The 22,260-nt window shown below is 39.8% G+C and overlaps 1 protein-coding gene across 3 annotated transcripts in view; it reads left to right on the forward strand.

Annotated features, from left to right (window-relative positions):
* The window catches only part of tnr (tenascin R (restrictin, janusin)), a 162,526-nt gene that overhangs the window by 51,827 nt on the left and 88,439 nt on the right, over positions 1-22,260 (forward strand). For all 3 annotated transcript variants that reach the window (XM_047590240.1, XM_047590241.1, XM_047590242.1), the window contains exon 2: positions 971-1,014. The gene's annotated coding sequence lies outside the window, so the exon portion shown is untranslated. The remainder of the gene's footprint in view (positions 1-970; positions 1,015-22,260) is intronic.

Genomic DNA, 22,260 nt, shown 5'->3' on the forward strand with positions numbered 1-22,260 from the left:
TTTAAGTGTAGAGTCCTTTTGGTTGGGTGGCTTGGTTTGGTTTCATTTTGTTTTGGAAATTTAAGGTTTTTGAAGACCTGTATTTGTCATATCTTCGTACAGCATAATATGTGGCCATTCCTGGTTGGCATGAAGGAAAAATTACAACTTCCAATTCCAAAATTATTGCTAAAGCTGCCATTTTTATCTCATAGGTGGTCAAGGCGACAGTTTGTGTTTTTTCTTCCTTTGCTTTGAGGCTTTATCTACTTTTCAGTTTGCTGCCTGTACCTTATCTGCTCTTTTCATTACTGCAGCGCATGACATGATTCCAGGTTGATTTATACTAAGCCAGATGTAGCCAGACTTAAATCTTGTCAGAATATGAGTGGGGTAACAATCCATTTGGATTTCATTAGGGGGCGTATATAAACCAGTCTGGAGATAAAATACTTCTGAATGCAGTTAGATGCAACCAGAACACTTTTGTTGTAAACAAATTCCTTTCAACAGTGCTGTTACTCTTACGACCATCCAAACTATTTGATTGGCTCTTCAGATCTGTGTGTCAGTTCTCACTGGAGTGACTCTGTAACAACTTTTGGGAAAGTTGATGAAAAAAGTTCTTAACATTTCAAAGGCTTTCTTAAAATTCACTTCATTTTATGGAAATACAGCAACCGTGAGTGTTTAGAAAAAGGTTTGTTTGTTTGGTTAAAGTTCCATAAAGATAGATCTTAATTTTGCATAACCTTAAGTAAAAAGCACAGACCCACAATGAACATCTTTTAACATCAAATGTAAAATCCTTAACACATGCAAGAAAACCAAATTAATAATTCATCCTGTTTTTTATTCCTGGAAAATGCAAATTCAGTGTGATTTTTGTAGTGTCCTTGTTCTCTGCAGCTCTAATTGATTTAAAATAAAAACCAAAGCTTGACATGTGTGAATAATCGACAACCTCTCTCTCTCTTTTTTTTTTTTGTAGACAGTAACCTGTTAAAAGGATCAACTCCGGTTGTTACTCTCAAGGTAAGTGGCAACTTAGGATGCATGCTACAGCATACAGTATGTTTGGGTGAGTGTGTGTTTTGCATAATGTTTCCTTCTGTCCTCATTAAAGTGCACTCTCTCTGTCTTTATGTATGAGCGTATGCAAAGATGGATTCACAAATGCCACGCAATGAAAAAAACAACTCAGCGTGACACCTGAAATAATAGAAACAACAACAACAAAAAAACAATCATTGAGCTTTCTTTTCAACACACATAATGGCCATTCTTCTGCCGAGGCTGCTGCGCACATCCCTTCTCCTGCTCTTTCTTTCTTCTGCTGAAACTCCTGAAAGGTCTCTTTTCTGTCTGTGTTCTTGGATACTTCTTTTAGCCGCGTTAGCTCGGTTTAGGAACTGTCCAATCGCATATCTCGGTGATCCAGAGACACTGTGGCTTGTTTTTTTGGCTGTTTAGCCGACTCAGGTGAGACGATGTGTTAACCTCCAGTTTTTGCAGCAATATATAAGACGTGTTAAATAGAATAACTGGATCCCTAGAAATTGTGTGTGTCCTGATTTGTTCGACAACTCAGCCTCTGAGGTTTTCATCAAGTTTTGTCTTAAGCCCAGGACTAGTTTCACCTGGGGACTTCTTGTAATTTCTAATAATTACAAGAGATCGTCTGTGATCTTAATCCCATGCGAATCAGCCATCTCCGTAATTTGTAAAGTAAAAATGACACCGCAAATTACCTATTTGTCCTAACACAGAGGTTCCTGTGATTAAACTACTCCAGTGCCAATCAGTGATCATCTGTGATGTTTTAAAGAGTTTTGTTTGATTCACTTTTTGGACCTTTTGTCACTTAAAATTGATGAAGCATGTGCAACATGACTGAAAGTTTGGACGGCTGTTACGGTGCCAAGATGAGATGTCACTGACCCATTCACAGAAAAATAAGCTCTAAATCCATTCTAGCGTAAATTCAAAAAATGTCGCCAGATACAAATAATGTTCGGGAACCAAACTGTGGACTGTTAATGTCACAGTGTGTTGTGAAAAATATGAAAAATAGCTTCGTATTGGCCCCAGTTGGTAAAACAGTCACGGGGGGAAATCTCCCAATGAGAATAACACACAAAAAGGTGTCAGGTGTGTATTTTATTTGAAATTTGTTCTCATTACTTGTTTAATTAGCGAGCTTGGTTTTATTCTCTTTATTATGGCTTGGAAAAGGTTAAAGTCATATTTCTGTATGAACGGTTTCTGATAATATATCTGAAAAGACAAATTGTGTCTCATTTTAAATAAATATCCGTGTGGTTGGCCCGGGGTCTTAATTTTGCCCCCCTCTCTGATTGAGTTTGACACCACTGCTCTGAACCACCAGACAAAGGAAATTGAGAAGGATGATGGAATCAGCTGATTTGCATACTTACTGCCACGTGCTTCTTAATTCTCGGGATCAATACACTCTCATCACATCATGTGTTATTTAAAAAAAAAATAAATAAATCTGAATCCAGAGTGAAGCAGAAAGTAGCAGAGACATCATACCCATAAAACAGTTTAAGCCAGTTTACTTATCTTGTGAGAATGCGCCATATGAAACACAGATGTAGGGCGGTAGTTTCTTAATCATGTGGTGCCCCCAGGTAAAGCTAATCATTAGCAAACCAGATATGTGACGAGTCCGCACCACTTAATTCATCTCTAGTTCTCTATCATATGAGACCGTCCAGGGTCATGAATTGATAGGAAGTGAATTGTGAGAAAGGTAGCTAAATCTTGTAACCGATACCGAGATTTCTCTAGGCAGGCAGATTTGAGCTTCAGACAAATACGATCAACATGTTTTGTCTTTTATAGAAGCCGTCCTGTGAGTTTCGTCAGCTTACCATGGTTAGTTTTTATGTTATTGCTATGGATCTGGAAGTAGCAGAGCCCTGAAAGCGCAGTTTTCCGATTTTAGAAAAACAAAAAAGTTGGATGAGTTCTGGCCCTCTGCTGATTGGTCAAATGCTATAATGACTTGTTCCATGACCTAGAGTGGTCTTTGCTGATTGGCTGGGTGAAAACCACATGCTTCTTGACTTCATGGGGATAGAAAACAGAGAGATCAAAATAACTGCCAAGGACCATTTTTTGAATGTTGTATATTTGACCAAACATTATTATAATAATATAATATTAGAAATAGAGATTGAAATCTTTATTTTATATGACACTGAAAAACAAGTAATGGAAAAACAAACAGTTTTTCCGTTTAATTCATTTTCCGGTCTAAATTAAAATTCAAATGAATGAATGGTATCATTGACTGGTACACGGACCCTAACTCTGACCTGTAGCTAGCTAGCTTTTTTCACTATGTACAACAGGTTAATTTCTGCCACTCACAAACCCTTTTTTGCCCCATTCTCTCTCTCTTTTTCCTCTTTCCCTTTTTTAAAACCCGATTCAGCATTGTGACTGACGTAGCCATAGTAATAACTTATTATGTCTGTGGATCTAGTAACTACGGACTACTTGCGGCGCAATGTGTGCAGTTGATGCGTTAAGGCAGGAACAAACCATTTCATGCAGAATAACAGGGTGGTCGGTCAATACTATTTACCTTTTGATTAGCAGATATTTAATTTTTACTGCCAAAATCAAGACCACTTACTTTACCACTATATTTTATTATTATATTACGAAGTTATATTGTATTGATGATGGTTTAATAATTTTCTCTCTCTTTTTTTTTGTTTACTTCAGTCAGGGGCCCTTGGAATTGTCCTAACTTTTCCCCCCTATATGGCGCCACTCCATGCCCCAATAAATAAATGAAAAGTCTGGCTACACCAGGCTGACGTCACACTGGTAATGATTGATGCAGCCTTTAACAAGGACAATAAAAGTCCAGATTTTTTGTGTAAACTCAACCTTCTACATTAATTCTAATTGTAAGAAGAGAAGTTAAGGTAAAGTCTGCAAGAGTCCCTGCATCCATTTATTCTCTGTTATGCAGGCATAAAAAGAACTAATGCATGTACACAATAGCAATACAATAGTATTTTAAAGACTAGAGCCTTCAACATATAAAACAAGAATGTGCTGGTATTTTAAAATTTATTTGAAAAGCAGTTGTGTAGATTATTTCAGTCATAACTGTGAAATGGAAATCAAGCCAGAAGCCAGACAAAGCCAAAGCCAAAGCCTGTAGTTATGTAATTTTGTCACTTATGCTTTCACTTAGAGTAGGATTCTGACAGCCAGTTTGTTGTAGGCAACAATTACGACTTTTTCTTTTTTTTTTTTATGTCACAAGAAAGACACTCCAAGGCCTTTGTTTAATTCACATGAATGTTTGATGCATTTTACAACCTCATTTACATTTTTCTACATGCTTCACCCCCTCTTCTTACAAATATCACCGTCGCTTTAAACTCTGTTTTCACCCTACATGGGAGAGGAGGATGGAAGAAGCCCAGCATGTTTGCTTTTCTAATTACTTCTCATAGGAACCCAGCTATTGATTGTTGCAAATGCCCATTGATTTTTAGCAAGACTCTACACTATCTTGACGTTTGTGCTAAATACCGTGGGACAAATGACGTCCGTGCGCGGGTCTGTGACATCAGTTTGTCTTTTCATGTTTAAGCATGAGCGCCTTTCGAGTGTGTGAATGCAGATGTGTCTGCGCATGTGTTTCCATGTGCATTAGTTGAATGAGAATGGGCGGCTGACGAACAGGAAAGCTGCAGCACTCGTTTTGGCTTGGGCAGCCTAATCGAGAAACATCGATCCGGGCTGGGGAAACAGTGTGCTTACTTGCACATCGAGATAGCCAACGGCTATTGGCAAACTGTTTGTTCTCATTGGATAAAATCACAAGACTTTCCTCCCTGTGGTCTAAACAGATCACTGTCAGAAGGTCAGAAAGAGTGCCACGATTAATCAGCGAGTCTCTTTCAATATTTTCCTAACAAAATGTCAGATGATGCCACAGTTCAATTACGGCTTTAATCATCAGTTAATGAATTTTGCCCAAATGTTAAGATGTCAAATGCAATTGAGCCCAAAGCAACCATTAACATAAAATAATGCTTGTTAATCCCATTATAATAGAGTCACCAGATTTCATGTCCATGTGATGGAAGACCACAAAATGAAGTTGTTGTTTTTTTACATTTTCTTCTGAACAATGTCATTTTACCATGGAAGCTAATGACTATCATTACCAACAGCTTCAATGAATTACAGTCCATAGCATTTGTGAAGATTGATACATACATACTGCCAACCGAACTCCATAGCAGTAAGATTATAAATAGTGTCTTTGGTTTGAAAGAATACGGAGCCAGCTGTCCACTCGTTAGTACATTTAATCCCACATATATAGATTGTCATAGGGTGACAGTCTATTATGTCAATCACTGATGTCTTTTGGCTCTGACTTTGAGAGATAAAATGTTTGAAGCCAACTTGGCACCACTCAGTATGTTGGTTCCAGTCTCTTTATTTCCCACTTTAAGTTTGTGAAATCCACGACAAGCTCAGCGCTCACTGGCTGCTCAGTGTTTGCTTTCTGATCTCACATCACACATTTGTCAACGCTATGTGCAACGCTGGGTGGTGGATTTGAAAGAACGTGTTGTGGCGGAGTTCAAACTGGTTGTAGTCTTCTCATAAAGCATTATAAAAACAGAAAACCCCATCTTTATGAATTATGTGCATGTGTTGACTTCTCTCCCCAATGATGCTGCCTCTTACCTGTGTACACTGTGGATCTGTTGCCTCAGAAAAGGGGGGGGTCCGCTTTAATGGGTCCGCCATTGTTCCCAGCTCTCATGTCTGCGAGGGGTTTGAATAATGCAACGCTCTGTCCTTAAATCCCATTTGAATAAATCTACATGGTCAGCAGAGAGAGGAGAAAGTGACAAAGATGGAGAGGCGCTGAAAGAAAAAAGTGAGACGGAATAAGAGAAAGGCAAAGGGACAAAGACTGAAAAAGGGGCAATAAATAAATAAATAAATCAGTGGGAAAAAAGCGAACAAAGAAGGTAAAAGATATATCAACAGAGGAAAAGATGGATAGAAAGGCTGATTACAAGAGAGAAGGCCACACAGGGCAGCATCTATATTAAGCTTCCGAAGGGTATCTAATGTGATTAGCTTGTGTAATGAGACAGGCGGCCATTTGTAATTTTCAGGGTTAGTTCTCCGCGCATCATGCTTTTTCTGTGTTATGTACCTGCATCTCCATCCTGGTTACCGTGAAACTGAGGACGTTTATTTTTAGTTGTGTGGAAAGCATGTAGACATACCGTGATGAATGGGAACAGTCTTCAGCTGTGGCAGCGACAACAGTAGCAGGAGTGACTTTAGCTTTGGGAATAATGCTGTCACTACGTCAAACTGTGAAAAACACTGCTCGGTTTTCTCTGTACAGGTAAGGTTTAGTGAAATAGTGAAAAAAAAATATTGAGGGGTGAGATTTAAGTGAAGAACACGGCAAAATGGTTTTGTTTTTATGAATTAATGGTTGACTGTAGAGCTGTAGGGTAACTAGATGAACCGTGAAATAGGACGACAAGCTAAACATTGTTATTTCTAAGTCATAGACGGGTAATAATGACACTTTATTTATTTTTATTGACAGTAGAAATACAATAAGTAGACGTATGAGTCTGATTTATGCTGTTGTTGTTCTTATTTCTGTAGAGATTTTGTTTGTGGATTAACTTCCTGCTTGTGATGGTGGAAATTAAAGGAATGGGAACTGGCTATATTCCATAGTCTCTTTTTTTGGCTTCTGCTGCAGGATAGAAAGATTTAAATGATGTTTTATCTTTGTTAAGGTGATGCAACATTTTGGTACAGATATGGTATCGCTCATATTTTCACTGACATTAATTTTTTCACCAGTATCCGACTTTTTACAGTCACGTGTAAGAGTTTGGACCACTTGGTTAGATTAGAAAAAGACCTTGGTTTAATGATAAAGACATTCCCAGACTTAACTTGTGTTAAGTTCTGTGGGTCAGACTCTGCTTTGTGTGCCCATCATCCACCTACACCTCCTCTGTATCAATGTGTGGTAAAAAGACAAATTGTGTTTGTTGCTTGTATAAACCCTGGGGTTATTCCTTACCTGTAATCTAAAATAAGCTGTCAAGTGATGTACATTTTGTATATGAGGCACCCAGCAACACGTTAGATAATTATTATTTTATTTTATTGTCTGGCTTCGTGTGGTTACAGTCGCCTGGTTGACTGCAGAGCACCGTGGAGAGTTGAGTATGTGGTCAGTGAGACTGAGACAAAGACAGATATCAGGGTCAGTGCTGTGTATCGACAATATTCAAATGAACGGCAGATCGATGACTGAATGTTCAACACGGCATATTCTGAATGCTGATCTTGCTCTATTGGAAGCTTTTTGCATTTAGTTTTCTGTTAAAGGAAATGTTGCATTGGATGAATGTGCTGTTCCCCCTGAGGAGCCTCCCTTTCAGCTGACCAGTATCAATTTTAATCAGTATCGACGTTCCCCATAACTTCATCTTTATGTCAACTTTTGGCTGGTGAAAAGTTCTTCCAGTTCCTGTAATGCCTCGGGAGCTTATAAAAGCATGACCAGACCAGAAATATATTGTACTGTATATCCTGATAATGCACTGGCCTGTCCAATCCACTTGAGTGACAGCATATGATCCGGAGCAGTCATACTGGGTTTTTACCTCTGCCTTTATGCTCTGCAAACATGCAGTTTTAGCTGAAAGTTTTCTCCATCTCCCAGATGTTTTCATGACTTCCACAAACCCCTTAAAGGCTTTTTCTTAATAACATTGGAAGAAAAAAGAAAAGAACCCAGCAGGCAAACAGACTATAATTTAATATTCCTTGTAAGAGGAGAAACGACGGCACCAGTAGAATCACTGTAAGGGCCGTGACACACCAAGCTGACTGTTGGGACATTTGGGAGAGTCTTTGTCCCTAGCTTTGGAGGTTTGTGCCACGTTTCTGCTACTAGTTGGACCGGCAGATTCAGTATGTTGAATGTCAGAAAAACAAGTCAAATAGAGCATTCTTGCTGATCAACTGAGTAAACCAAGTGCACAGGAAAAAGGATGTGCAATGAAAGAAAACAAAACAATGAAGGTAGAAAATGCATCAACCGCAGACCAAATGATCAACATGATTCAGGAGAAACCAGCTGTTTACTAAGCTCTGTTCATAGCTTCCTAGCATCTCCTCCAATCATAGCTCCTTCAGTTTCCTCATTTGAACTTTTTTGTGACAAATGGCCTTCGTTGCTGGTATTTGTCAGTTAGGTGTGTAGTGGCCTTAACTCTAGTTAAAAGTGGAGACCTTACTGTAAATCCCAGGCTGCCATCTACTTTTACTTTAATTTGAACTTACATTGAAGAGCTCTTCCCTGTCCCTTTGAGAACAGGTATTATAATTCATCATTCATAATTTCACAGCCTCTTTCACACTCTTTAATTCCTCCATCTTCAAACTACTGACGTGAAGGTCTTTCTCTTGGTTAAACAGCATCAGTTGAGGTCTCTTTTTCCCCCTCTTCCTCCCTGCCTTTCCTTTCTCGCTGCTCACTCCCCCTTTTTCCCTCTAAGAAGACAAAGTCGAACGGCCCAATAGCGTTTAATTGCTGTGGTTTTTATGTGGTCTGCTGAGAAGTAATAGCCACTCAGCACTTCTGTCCACAAGATAGATGCTGCTGATACTTGTCTGGGAGTTGCAGCGTGGGAGCACACCCAGTGGCTCAAGGAAGTGCAGGTGAAGTAATAAAAGAAAATGGTTTGCTAGAAAGGGGAAAAAACAATCCCACAATGGGTTTCATTTTCTTATTGGAAACGAGTCACTCAGGGTCACGCTCACAGTCCCATGCACAGATAGACACATGGACTCAAAGGCGACGCGCCGACCACACAAATAGGGGTCAGAGAGGAGCAGTAACTTGTTAGTGGCAACCATTCGCCATGACTGAATCCGGTAATGCAATCTGCTCGAGCTGGCCACCGAATGGAAGGAGTCGCAAGCTGACTCAGACTGGTTCGAAAATTGAAACTGCAAGAAATCAAAAGGATTGCTTGGATCCCTCCTGTATTTGGCCCTGATCTGGGGCTAATAGGGATCAACTTTTTTTTTTTGCTTCCTATCCAAGTCCTGATCCACTCTTTAATAAACTAAATTTCCTCCCCTGGAGATTCATAAAGGCTGTTCTTACCGTACTTGTATTGTCCTAGATCTCATTGTGTGCACTGTATGACTGTACAGTAAATGGAGCTGTTAGCTAATATTGTGTCGAGAGGGTAACTCGGACCTTGGCTCCGGACCCTGCAACAGGCGACGACATTACTACAGTAATGGGCTGGCCATCCAGCGCTATGAACTCTGCAACCTTCTCTGTAATATTTTTCTCCTTGATGCTGTCTCAAGGAAAGGTTTTTCTTCTTGAACTTGCAGCGTTCAGTGTTTGTTGTTGTTTTGCCACAGCCTTCGCCTTAGTGGATTCCATGTATGCCGTCAAACATCGACATTGCCTTTACATTTACAATTTTCTGAGCGTTTCTCTTCTTTGAGGACATTTTGATGCCACAGGGACTTGGGTTTGGTTTGACCTAGAACAAAATACTGCAAAATACTTGGTTTGGCTGTGGCCCACCAAGATCCAGTCATATTAAAAAGGCCTGATCAGGACATCCCTACCAAATAATAATAATGTTTTATAATATACATTCATAATATACATCTTACATATTTCAATAATGTGTTTTTTTATGTAGTTGAGAGCAAAAATAAGGATTTATTCTTTCCATGGCCACTTTTCAAATTCAATTCAAATTCAAGGTGGTTGCCAGTGCCAATACGTAGGAGTTACAAGCTTCTTTCAGCTACATTATAGTCTGTCACAATATATATTATATATATAATGTTCATGCATGGCTTGTGAATGCTAAATAGGGCACGGTGTTACCACAGAAATAGTTGTATCATTTGATGCAGGTTTGCAACAGTTCAATTCATAGGGAGACATGAAACGTAAATAACTCATTGTCCAATAACAAGCAGTTTTCTGGCAAAACTGAATTAAAGGTAAAATATTTAAGAAAACTCAAATGAGACACACATTAGAGAGAATTCCTGTCTGCTGTAGCCTGTTCTCTTCTCACAGAGAATGAGAGCATCGCTTTACTTGGGAATTCTCTCTTCCAGAGAGAATTTAAGCAAACAAAGTTTCTTCATTCACACCACGTTTCGAATAAGTCGTCTCTGTAACTGGAGCGGCTGTACATGACAGCAGTACATGCCTTTAATAAAATGTTAGCTATGCTACATACAGAAGACAGCATTGACATCCTGAAAGGAAATTAAGTATGGATCACGGTAAGTAATGTGATTTCCTTGGAAACGAACCATGTCAGAAGTTCACTGAAGAGAGTAATTGCTATCCATATGATTGGATTTTCTTACTCTCACCACATGATAGAAATTCAAAATCCTGAGTCCATGAAAAAGCAATTACTTGCTTTACTGCTTAACTGTTAAGAGGCTCTCATTATCTAGTTAAAACCATTCACAATGTTAATTCAAAGGAAGCTCTAATTTGCTTTATTTACTGTCACACTATGCGCAGTTTATTTCTCGGCTACGGGTAACAGGCACTGGGAGACAGATTTGGAGTTTATGACATCTGTGAGAAATGATCTGGTTTAGCCCATTTTCTATTTCAAAATTCAAGATCACACATCACTTTATTGATCCCCACAGGGAAATTGTTTTTTCCAGGCTTCCCAAGATAACAAAGAATATATATGAACCAGACATAGACGCAAGAATAAGAGTCAAATAAAATAATCTCAAAAATAGAATAAGAATGAGGTATTTACAGCTCCTCTGCTGTTAGGGACCATGTTGAAGCAGTAATGTTAAAATCCCTTGTACATAGATTAAACTGTAAATTACTACGAACTCAAATGTCTGTCATGCAGAATATGAAGTTATTTATTTGCAAGGAAGTTGGCCAAAGGCTATTAACTTTTTTTCCTTTACACAACTTGATTGTTAAGGGCTGAAGTATTTTAACTCATTTAATTACTGCTTCTAATTAAAGTTCCCTGTAAGATGTTAAAAAAAAAAAAATCTCATTACAATCATATCAGTTTTAGACTCAAGACTATTCAAGTTAAGTTGTCCAAACATTTGCTGTGTTTGTGCGTGTGTGTGTTTGAAGAAGCTTTTTTATTATGTGTGTGTCTGTTGACTACAGGGCTTTTAAGAATTCAGAAATGAACAATTACATCATCCATCCATTGGAGCCAAAGCTTTAAACACTGTGTAGCGCAGTGCGCCTGTGAAGCATTCAAACTCTGGATCTCTTACGCAAGCTAGATTACATTTCATATCTGAGTGGTACCTAAAACATTAACTCCCACTAATACCTGTGACTTTCCACTGAAGTCAGTTATGTTACTGTCGCCGTGCTCCTATAACTGATGTGTGAATATCCACCACTTTTGCCATCACTGCGAAGAACACAAGGATTATTTCTTCTGACTTCAGAGTTTGTTTGTTGTTGTTGTTGTTGCTTTATTGACCAATATCTTCAAGTTGTATTCACGCCAAGAAGTGACAAATGTTTAATCAATATAACATTATATTACTAAGCCTCCTGGCTGTGTAAAAATATACAGAAATGCATGTTGAAAATTCATAACTAAAAGGGACTGATGCAGCCTGATGTTCACTACTTGTAAATGTGTACTTCACACTGCAGGCTGCACTGTGGCGATCAGGGGAAACATTTCGGCTTTCCAAGCCCTCAGCTGGGGCTCCTTAGCAGCTTAGTCTAGGTTACCGTAGTGATTCGAGCAAGAGGCAGCCATTTGTCCTAGTTGAGCTGGCAGCACAGTAGCTACCGTACATGGAAAACAGCCCCTGGTGAAAATGACTTTCCATTACTTGTGACCCCGTCTGTAAATGGCATTCCCTGCTCATTGGATAATTTGCTGCCCTATGTATCAACCACAGCGTTTTTTTTTTCTCCTTACAAGATAATGAAAGCATATAGCGTAACCTCACAATGTAGAAATACCACCCTAAAAATAGAATAAAGCATTCTTCTTTTCTTCTACGTGTTTGGGTGATGGATGATATTCAGGGGAGCTGTGTGCTTCCACGGCCTCAGTCTCAGGAACCTCACTTATGAAACAGTGTCATCTCGCAATAGTTTTCTTGTCACATTTGTCAAGGTTTTTTTTTCTTCTTCACATTTTTGTGTTCTGCCCTAGATAATGACGCCGTGTTTATGTGTATTCAGCATCTTAGAAGATATCGATCATATCGTTAGAATGCAATGGAACAGGAGTGCATTCTGGAATTGATTGTTGTGCTGATGCTTCTGAAAGAGACTCGTTTCATTGCGTAACGCGCAAATCAATAGTCTCAAAATAACAAATTATCTTGTGTCAAGTTATGTGCTCATAGCTATCTGTCATTGTGTCAGGGTGTGTGTGTGTATGTGCACACATGTGGGTGTATGTGTGGCTTGTTCATTTAGCAGAGAGCACTGAAGCAGAATTTAGTGTCATAACAAAGCAAAAGAATCAGTGCAGAAGCCCTCTTGATCTCTTGTTCTCTGTACAACGGATATCACTGATGCAATATGACGGCACAGAAGCAGGCAACACAGAAAAGTGAGTGAGGTTAAAAAAAAAAACAACACATCCACATTTTTAACTGTTGTTTTATTTATTTTTTTTGAAGACACATGCTGGAGTTCACAGGTAAATAGTTTTGTCAGTTCCATGTTCAGAAACGTTCCTCTTAAGTTGGCCAGGCTGCTAGACATCATATCATGAGAAGAGAAACATTTTAAGATGTTGTAGAGGTTGTAAAGCGTGCCGTTCTTAAACTAGTAATGCTACTCAGGCCACACATACGAAAACGATCCGGTTTTCCGTAGCGTTGTGTCGAGTATTTCTCTGTAAACGTCGATCCATTGTGAATCCGCATCTATTTGTAGAAAGGCTGTAGTACATATCCCAGGCCTATGCGTGGCGCTGTTTCTGCTAGAGACCGCAAACAAAAAAAAAATAAGAAGAAGAGGCAAAGCATGCGAATCAACCTTACATGGCGTACAGTGTAATCCTGTTTACCTCATTGTAGCTGTGAAGCAACAGTAGGCTATATATCGGACCTAGCCGCCCAACAAAGGTCAATATCTGATGCAGCACCGTCACAAGCCTGGAGTCCACCATTAATGTTCTGGTTATGAGACGTCAGGGGACTTGGATTCAAAAGGGTGCAGTTCCAGTCTCGGGAAGATCCGGATCCATCAGTGACGGCAGGCAGAACTGTGGTTTCACCCAAAAATCGGATATGTGTAAACATTGCCTCAATGTTGATTGCCCCGTTCACACCTGGCATCATCGCATGTCCTTAAGGCTGTTACATACTCTGCCGCGAGAGGCAAGAAATATGATCTTGATCCTAGCACAGTGTGAACAATATGGCACATCATCGAGGCAGAACTTTTTTCCCGTGTAGTGTCCAACAACTATTCTGTGATTTTCTGATTTGGAATTGGAAGTGGGTTACGGTTAATGTGGAAAAAGTGGAATTGCTAGCGGCCAATCCTGGAGCTTCCAGATGCTAATATTCTTAGTGTGACCACTAATCTCTCCGGGGTAGAGGTCATCATACTGGCCCACATCCCAAAATAAATAAGAAATTGCCTTAGCGGTTTGCTTTGCTTTGCTTAATGCTTAGCGCGTGTGACCTATGCTGCAGTGGGAGGGGCCTATGACAAAGGGAGGGGCCTATGACGACTTCCCCGGAGTTCGGTTCTGCAGTTTCTCGTGAGGTATAAATGACCTGGCCAGAACAAACTTTTGCTCTTGTTCTTGCAGCCCTAGGTGCCATGAACAAATTCCTCACTTTTCACTGAGTGTGTAACAAGCTTTCGGGATCCCATTACAAGTGAACAGCTCTGGGTACGTCTGTTCAAACCTGCCATTAAAATGCATCTCCACACGTGTCAGTCAGATCTCAGTTTGCCGCTCTACCGGATGATAAACACCCAGATATTTTGGAAAGCGTCGAGAGTTTTAGGTATTTCACACCTGCCGTCTAAAAACAACAAATATTCATCACTCCAGCTGTTTGTATAGCGTGGAAATGTCAGCATGAAATCATGGGCTGCCCTATGTGCTATCAAGCGTACATTTATCTCCCCCTCTAAGATTAGTCAGGGTAGACACCTACGCAAATCTCTGATCACTGGAACTGGAAGTTTCGTAATAATTTAAAGTCTTCCCATACTTGTACATTTGAATCATTGTGCAGAATGAATTAAAGTCTATGTGTTCAGACTCCAAATGCATCACTTAGATCTGTCCACTTGTGAGAAGATCAACCAAAAGGCACGTTGATGCTTAGTGTGAACAGGGCCAGTATTCTCATGACTGTATGATAAACACAGCACGTGTTCTGATCCATATAATATACTGTTTTCATGTTGCAGTAGTTATGTAGATTAAATCTCATATAGTGCATTATGTGCTGTCACATGTGGAGCTGCTGAAGTAAAATGTAATTAAGTTTACAGGTGGTATATCACTTATATTTTGTATCACACGCTGCTGCATTCCTCCTCCCGCTGTAATAGAGCCATAATTGGCTCAGTATGTACGTGTATGTGTGATACTTAAAGATTTCCTTATTGGTTTAAGGCCTGTTAAATATGAATCAGTATACAAGCGGATGACGGTTAAATGTGCGAAAAAGGTTCCCAGAAATCACTGGAACATGCAAAGTTGATTTGGAGGATTTGCTTGAATAGCTGAGGTAATAGAAAAACTTTTATCAAAGTCGCGTCTCACTTTCCAAATGCAGCGCTGCTCATCTGCAGGCTGAGCCACCTCCTGAGAGTATTGAAATGTCTGTCTTTCAAAAGAAAATTACATGGTTGGTAAGGTCAGTTTAGGCTTCATAACAGTTTGATGCAATGTTGCAGGTTGCAGGTTGATTAATAGTTACCAGCGTCTTTGTTGCTTCATTATTCGTTTCTGTTCCAGCAGCGAGAACGAATATTCACGTCTTTGTCTCGTACATACTGTCCATTCGATACATTCAAAGCGAGACATTTAAAGCATTCAACTTCTCTCAGCAATGTACAGGACACACCAGCTTTCGGACACAACTTATTTTCTATCTGCAAGGCTGCTTGTATTGAATATCTTTAAAAGGCGACGTTAATAGGTGAGCCAGGAATGTTGATCTTGAACCCGGTGGCACTGAACATACGAGTGAAATTATTTCACAGAATAAAGGATTTTATGTGAGATACCTGAAGCCTTCGGTTTGAGATTCTGAGACCGAAATACCGACGCAAGAATAAGTCAGAACTGAAGTCCTCGGAAGACGCCTGGTGGAAATCATTCTAATTTATCCTCTAACTTTCTCTCGAACTCTTCTTTCAGTTCAACTACCCCAAATTTGAACTGACTTGTTTGATTTAAATGTCATCTTCCCATTTAGAAGAAACATTATTTTTGAAGGTTTCTAACATTGACCATTGAACCTGCCAGGATTAGTTTTATGAGTCTCATATTTTCAGATGCTAAACGTATGGAAAAATCCTCGATAACAGAAACTAGTGCACCGGTCCGAAGTACAGCGGCATGCAGATCGATTCAACCTGTACTGGCATCCTTTTCATTCAGACTGGCTGTCCCGTGGTTAGGGTTAGGGTTAGGGTTATGCCCGGTATAGTATGCTTCAGCGTATTCAACAGAGCTGCAAACACTGTGATTGTTGTAAACTGTTGGACCTTTAAAGCTCGCCCAAATGATTTGATTGGCCCAGTAGATCCACTGCAGACCAAAACTCCCTCCCAAAAATATGTTCCAAATGGATCGAAAATTTCAATTTAAAATTTCAAAGTTTTGTTTTTTGTTGTCTCGATTCAATAAAATCTGAACACATTCTCAGCAGACCCACATTGGGTTGATGAGCATTTTATTGTTTTAATTTTCTCAAAAGTGTTTAGCATTCGAAACCAGTCATAGCTGTAGAAGTCATTGTTCATTCCAGCTTTAATTTCCATTTTTAAAAAGTACCTGCCTTCCAAATGCGATCATTAAACAAAGAATGATGAACGCTGAAACATTTTCTCTGAATGATTTTCTCGGCGCTACCGCACTGTCATTAGAGCTACGCTTAGCTACCGCGGTGCATTTGAAATAGCGTTTAACCTTCCTGGGACCTAATTTACACATTTCATGCCGGTATTATTGTGGGCTCTTCCATTTGTATCCGCTCATCATGCGGGGAGCACTCGTGGTTAAAGCTGCATTTAAATAACTTTTAAGAAGAAGTTTGCGCTCCTTCCCTGTTTTCTTCGCAACCTGAATATTTCCTCTGCAGCTGTTACCCCATGACTCCTGTTTCCACTGCTTGTGATGTCTTTTACTTTTTCCCGTCAGCCGCTGTCGGCAAGCGAAATAATCTTGTTGCATTTTATCATCTTTATTTCATTTAATCCTGAGGCAATTTCACCATTTAGCCGAAGCCGAATTGTTTTCCGTCGAGTGTAAAGAAACGTGCTGTGCTGTGTCCCTTAGGACTGCATTGCTTATAATGATCCCACTGTAGTGAGATTCAATAGAAGCTGATTGAGTGCCGCTCTCCACTTCACTCTCACGCTCCCTTCTCAATCCCCAGTCATCCTCCAGGATTTCCGCGGCCAGACCTGCAGCCCTAACCTCTCTGCACTGACAAGGACTGCGCCGTCTGAAAAGGGTGATGAGTGGGTGTGTGGGTGTGCGCGCGCGCCTGCACTAGAGAGGTGGATGTGGAGAGGGAGACTGACTGTGCGCTGGAGAGAGTGTGTATTATCGCGTGCAGCATGTAACATGGAGGAGGGGGTGTGAGTTGCAGTGGTGTAACTTTTAACCAAGCAGACCCCGGACACCATCCCTTTGCACGAGATGATTTCATCCATGCGGTGGTTGGTCACTAATACTCATATATGAAAAATCTTAATAACAATTTGCAAATCATAGTCAGATATTTGTAAAATTTCTGCATTTGATCGTTTTATTTTTCCATAAAGCCGCCATATATGGGGATGAATGTTAACATTATGATGCATTTATGTATTCAAAGCAAATTCATATATGTACCTAACTGAAAATCTCACCCTATCGTTGCAGGGTACACTCATTTGCCAGTTCATTAGATACACTAGTGAACACGAATCCATTCTAATACTGCACTAACTCCTAGCTTTGTGAAGGTTTTCAGTTTGAACCAACATTTTGGAGGCTGTATTTTGTGGCACTGTTGAATTCTATTGTCTTTTATCGCCACATTTAAAAATGTGTAGAAAATTCTATTATTTTGACAATCACCATTTTCGTTGATTTTTTGAGCTACAGGCTAAATGACACTGAGAAACACTTCTTTAACAGCATCACAGACTAAAGATGCGGTCGGGTGCTGCTGAATGAACCACATTTCTCTCAGTGTTTCAACATTAATTGAACATTGTAACAGTCATGAGTGAGGATTTAGTGCAGGGCTGTTATATTAGGACATGCACCGATCAGGCATAACATTATGACCACCTTCCTAGGTCTCCCTTGTGCCTCCAAAACAGTTATGACTCAGCAGAGACTGGACATGTTTCTTCTGTGGTGTCTGGTGACAGGATGTTGTTAGTGGGGGCCTTTGGGTCCTGTGGGTTGAGGGGACGGGCCTTTGTGGATCATCCCACAGATACTTGATCAGTTTGGGATCTAGTCAGTCCAGGAGGGTCATTGCTGTGGGCTGGGGGTGCCTGGTCTGGTCTAGGTGGGTGGTACATGTCCAAGTAACACCCACATGAATCAGATCCAAAAAATTCCCACCAGAACATCGCATTGTCTCAAAAATGTTCTTCGCTTCTCCCATCAATGGTTATAAACACTAACATGATGAAATACCAGATTGTATAAAGCTCTGCTGGGTAAACTCCCAGAATACCTCACCAGCCTTCTCTCCATCAGCTTTAGTAGTTACCATCTGCGAGCCTCCAAGTGGCTGCTTTTGAACGTTCCCCGGTTTTTGACAGATGGACAAACCAGCGTTCTCCTATCATGCACCGCAGTCTTCAAAAAAGATTAAAAACACTCATATCCTTTAATGATGTTAAGAGTTTCAGAAAGAATGCAGTGAAGGAGGAATGTCACCGATCCTCTTGAGAGGCTGCTGTTCTTCAACAGCTGTCACTCTGTTCTTATTGTTTTAATGTTTCACCGTTTCGTTGCTCATTTATGCGTGAAGTATCTGTTTTACATCGTTTTTAACTGGGTGCTACCTTGGCCAGGTCTCCCTTTTAAAAGAGATTTCTAATCTCAATGGGACTTCCTGGTAATAAAATAAATAGAGTGTTGTATTACACATCCAGAAAGATCTGATCTAAGGTTGTGAATAGGTCTTGCTTAATTTTTGCAATGTAGTAAAAAGAAGCAACTAAAGGTGAATAATAATATTTAGATGTGCATTTTGACGAACACGCCCACAGAATCCTTTTTTGTTGCTTTGTAGAGGGGTGAAGCTTTGATAACACGTATTTTCAGCTCTTGAGTGAAGCCTTCTCATTGATGCGTTTGTTCTTTCAGAGCAGCAGGAGAATCACAGCTCGCACGTTTACACGTTGAATCTTATTTCTAAGTCTAACAGAGTTTGTGAGAGAAGAAAAACAGGAAAATTAAATCAGAATATTTCATTGTCTAACACTTTTGTTTTGATGACGGGGGCGTAAAAGGCAGAGAGTGGGCGTTTACCTGCACAGAAGGCACCGGAGTTGGCGTGGCTGCTTAAGTGAACCGTCTGTTGACCATCCCTCCGCCACTTAGTGATATAAAAGCACTTTAGATCCTGTGAAGAAAACAAAGAAAAGAGGCAAGGAAAGAAAGCCGGCGAACATCCTGTGGAGCTGAGCGCTGCAGTTCTTTGTTACTGTGTGAGATTAAGGAGCTGCTGGCCTTTATGTTTTTTTTTTTTTCCTTTTTTTTTTTTCCAGGTTCTGCAGCTTGGTATGTCTTGATCTTTTGAACACTGCACCCTGCCAAAGAACTCTTCTGCTTCAGATAAATTTATGTTTTTAAAATACCGGCGCTTTTCAACGGTCTGACTTTCTTGGGGCAGTGCTGATTGGCCCCAGTCAGTTACCGTGGTGATATAAAAGCACTTAACCCATTTTCCTACAACATGTTGTCTTGTTCCAATAAATAAACACAGTCCACTTTCAGTTACTACATATACAGTATCTAGGAAGAGTGACAATCATTTCTTTCCATCTTGCAGTAATGATAGAAAATGTATTTGATATCATAGAGTAAATTAATTTGAAGTAGTAATACTGTTGTGTAAGTGATGTTACCCAGATTAATGTGAGTCTATTATTGCTGTAGTGCCTGGCCGCCCTCTACTATCGATCTTCACTTCAAGGATGTAGCTTTGTACCCTGCAGCGCTACAAGATAGATTTATAGACATTAATCTGGTTTCTTATTTGACACAGAGATTCATCAGATAGCCTGGGAATCCGCTCTCTCGATTCTCCCACTCATTCTTCAGCATATTCTCGTGTTGACTTTCTCAGGCTGCCTGTCACCTTGTCTCCGTCTGCACCTTGTCTCTTTGGGGTCGATTACCATCATAATTAACAGTCCCCGTGATTCAGTGGCGTCACCGCGCCGGCAGTCCGCCGCACGTCCGCCTGCGGTTTTGTCTGCAGCTTTGGATCCATCTAATGTTTTCTTGCGCGCCGTATCTGTTTGTGTGTACACAGGCAGGTTCCTCGCGCTGTGAATGCGGCGATACGCGAATCATTAAGACCGAGTCACATTTGATTGGTAGAGGCGAGAGGTAAGATTTGTGTGGGAAGAAATTAGATACGGTGGATGTAACAACTGTGATCATGCTGATTGCGCAGCCTTGAACTATTTATTTATTTTCCCATTTTACATCGAAACCTTCACACACCTGAACAAAGCCAGAGTCTTTGTGAGACAGTCAGTGAATGAATTACAATCAAAACCAACACATTCACATCATTTTCAAAAAAATAGAAAGACCGAAATGTATTAATGTGAAATAATACAGATCCTTTTTTGACCTGGATCTGTTGTATCTCTTGTATCTGCTGTTTTACAGTTACATTTTGGCCATATTATTTTCCACAATTCATCTCTCTCCTGTTACTGGCAGCAGACCTGCCATTGTACCTAATATGCTGTTTTTTCCCCACTTTTGCAATTTTTTATTCTTTTGTTATTTTATTCTCCTGCTCTTATTTTATGTACCGCTCTTCACCCTCCTAATTGCCCTTCAGGGATAAATAAAGTTTTTTCTGATTCTGATTCTGATTGTGATAGGTCTTCAACAGGGGGTCCGAGACCTCTAGGGGGTCCGCAGAGATACTGCAGGGGGTCACAAAATCTTTGGTTGATTAGACATTTTTTATATATGTATATATAAATATAATTTTCCCCCACAAATTTAAATTTCTAGTACACATTAATGCGAATCCAACATATTTTAGTAAAGGGATAAATGGAGGCAGAAGACGTTATCTTTCAATAAGCCCTTCACTCATTCAGTGATACAGGAGCTGCCTCAGCAGCGCACCATTTCACACAGAGCGTCACACTAGACCTGTCAATCTAAACCTTCTGTACACAATAGGCCCCGCCCCTTATCGCTGCTGAGCCAATCAGGAGGCCACATATTACACACTGACTCTGTCAGGTTCCTCCTGTTTGCTGAGAGCCTATTTAGTCCTCAATCAATCCCAGACGCAGAAGAGAAGCTAAAATTGTAGCTGCTAACATTAGGTATGTTTATGTTTACACCAGTTGCACAGCCAACTGAAATTTAAGAAAAATAATAATATTTGAACCTATGTATTTTTGAATAACTTAATAGTGAATGCAAAATTAAAATGGATATTTATAATTTACTCTAGGCCTAGTTTAATATAAAACACACATAGTAGCATGTAGTAATCTCTCCATCAGTTTCGGGTCCTTGGCCTTAAAAACGTTTACTGCTTTAGACTGAAGATTTCCCGAGCGTTTACTTTTCCCAACTTTTAAAAACTTTTTAAGAAAAAAACTACATTCTCCAGCGAAGCATGTGTGATTGATTAGTCATAGCCACCTCCTGAGCTGAATCACCCAGAGCCTGATCAATGTAGCACTCAGAAGATGGTCTAAGCAATCACCTCATTGAATAAATACGTGGTCCAAGCAGTGTGATTCAGAGACTCCACCACCGAATGTTCCCTAACTTCTGTTGCCGTTGGCAGAACCGTCGTTAGAAAGTCGTAATAAACAGAGACTGGTTTAAAAACTTAATCTGTCATAGAGCTGAAGCATTTCTGCAAAAGTCTCAAGACAGGAAATCAAAGTCGTCCTCTTGTAAGTGAAGTCGTCTTTGAATTTCGTTTCCTGCTCTGCTGATGGAACAAACGTGTAATTTTCAGCTGCCCTCACTGCCACGGACGAGCTAATGGTGTCGCTAACAGCGTTGACTTCATTGTTAATAACATAGTGGAGAGATTTTTAAATTAAATCCTGACATTTAAAACATCTTTGTCACTCAGAGACAAAAAAGGCAATGTTTACCTTTTTCACCGCTTCTTGACGTGAATTATAAATATTTCCTGAATGACATCTCTATTTTTCATGAAGATAATTATGAACAGAACTATTTAAAATTCAAGGCATGCTCAGTAGTCAGTGAAAGGACATTATATTTACACACTGAAAGAATTTAAATGACTGTTTTTGTCAGTCTTAAAGGTGAGAAAAGTTTTTGAATTAGTTTATAGTAGCTAAATACTTAATTAATTACAGGTAGCTTCTTTATCTTTAATGTCTCGTCTGTTTATCTTTCAACATTTCACATATTTACAATAAGTATTTGAGGCAGTTAACTGCTTTATCCAAAAAAACAAACAACCATTAATACAGAAAATTTAATTAAAAGTTGTCTCCACAACAGTTTTAAGTTTGCCCATTGCCCTGTGGTGTCCCGGTCCTCTCACTTTCTCTGAATAGAATAAAATAAACTTCTTCACTCAGACTCTCCAGTAGGACCGTGTGTGATGGAACCTTTTTGGTGACACGTTAAACGATTTTTATTTTCTCGAGGAAAAAGATCCAAAACCCATTTTTCACTGGCGTAAAAAGGGGGCAAAGGCAGGTTTTGGTGTGGC

This window comes from Mugil cephalus, chromosome 7 (assembly GCF_022458985.1).
Source record: "Mugil cephalus isolate CIBA_MC_2020 chromosome 7, CIBA_Mcephalus_1.1, whole genome shotgun sequence".
Classification (NCBI taxonomy): Eukaryota; Metazoa; Chordata; class Actinopteri; order Mugiliformes; family Mugilidae; genus Mugil; species Mugil cephalus.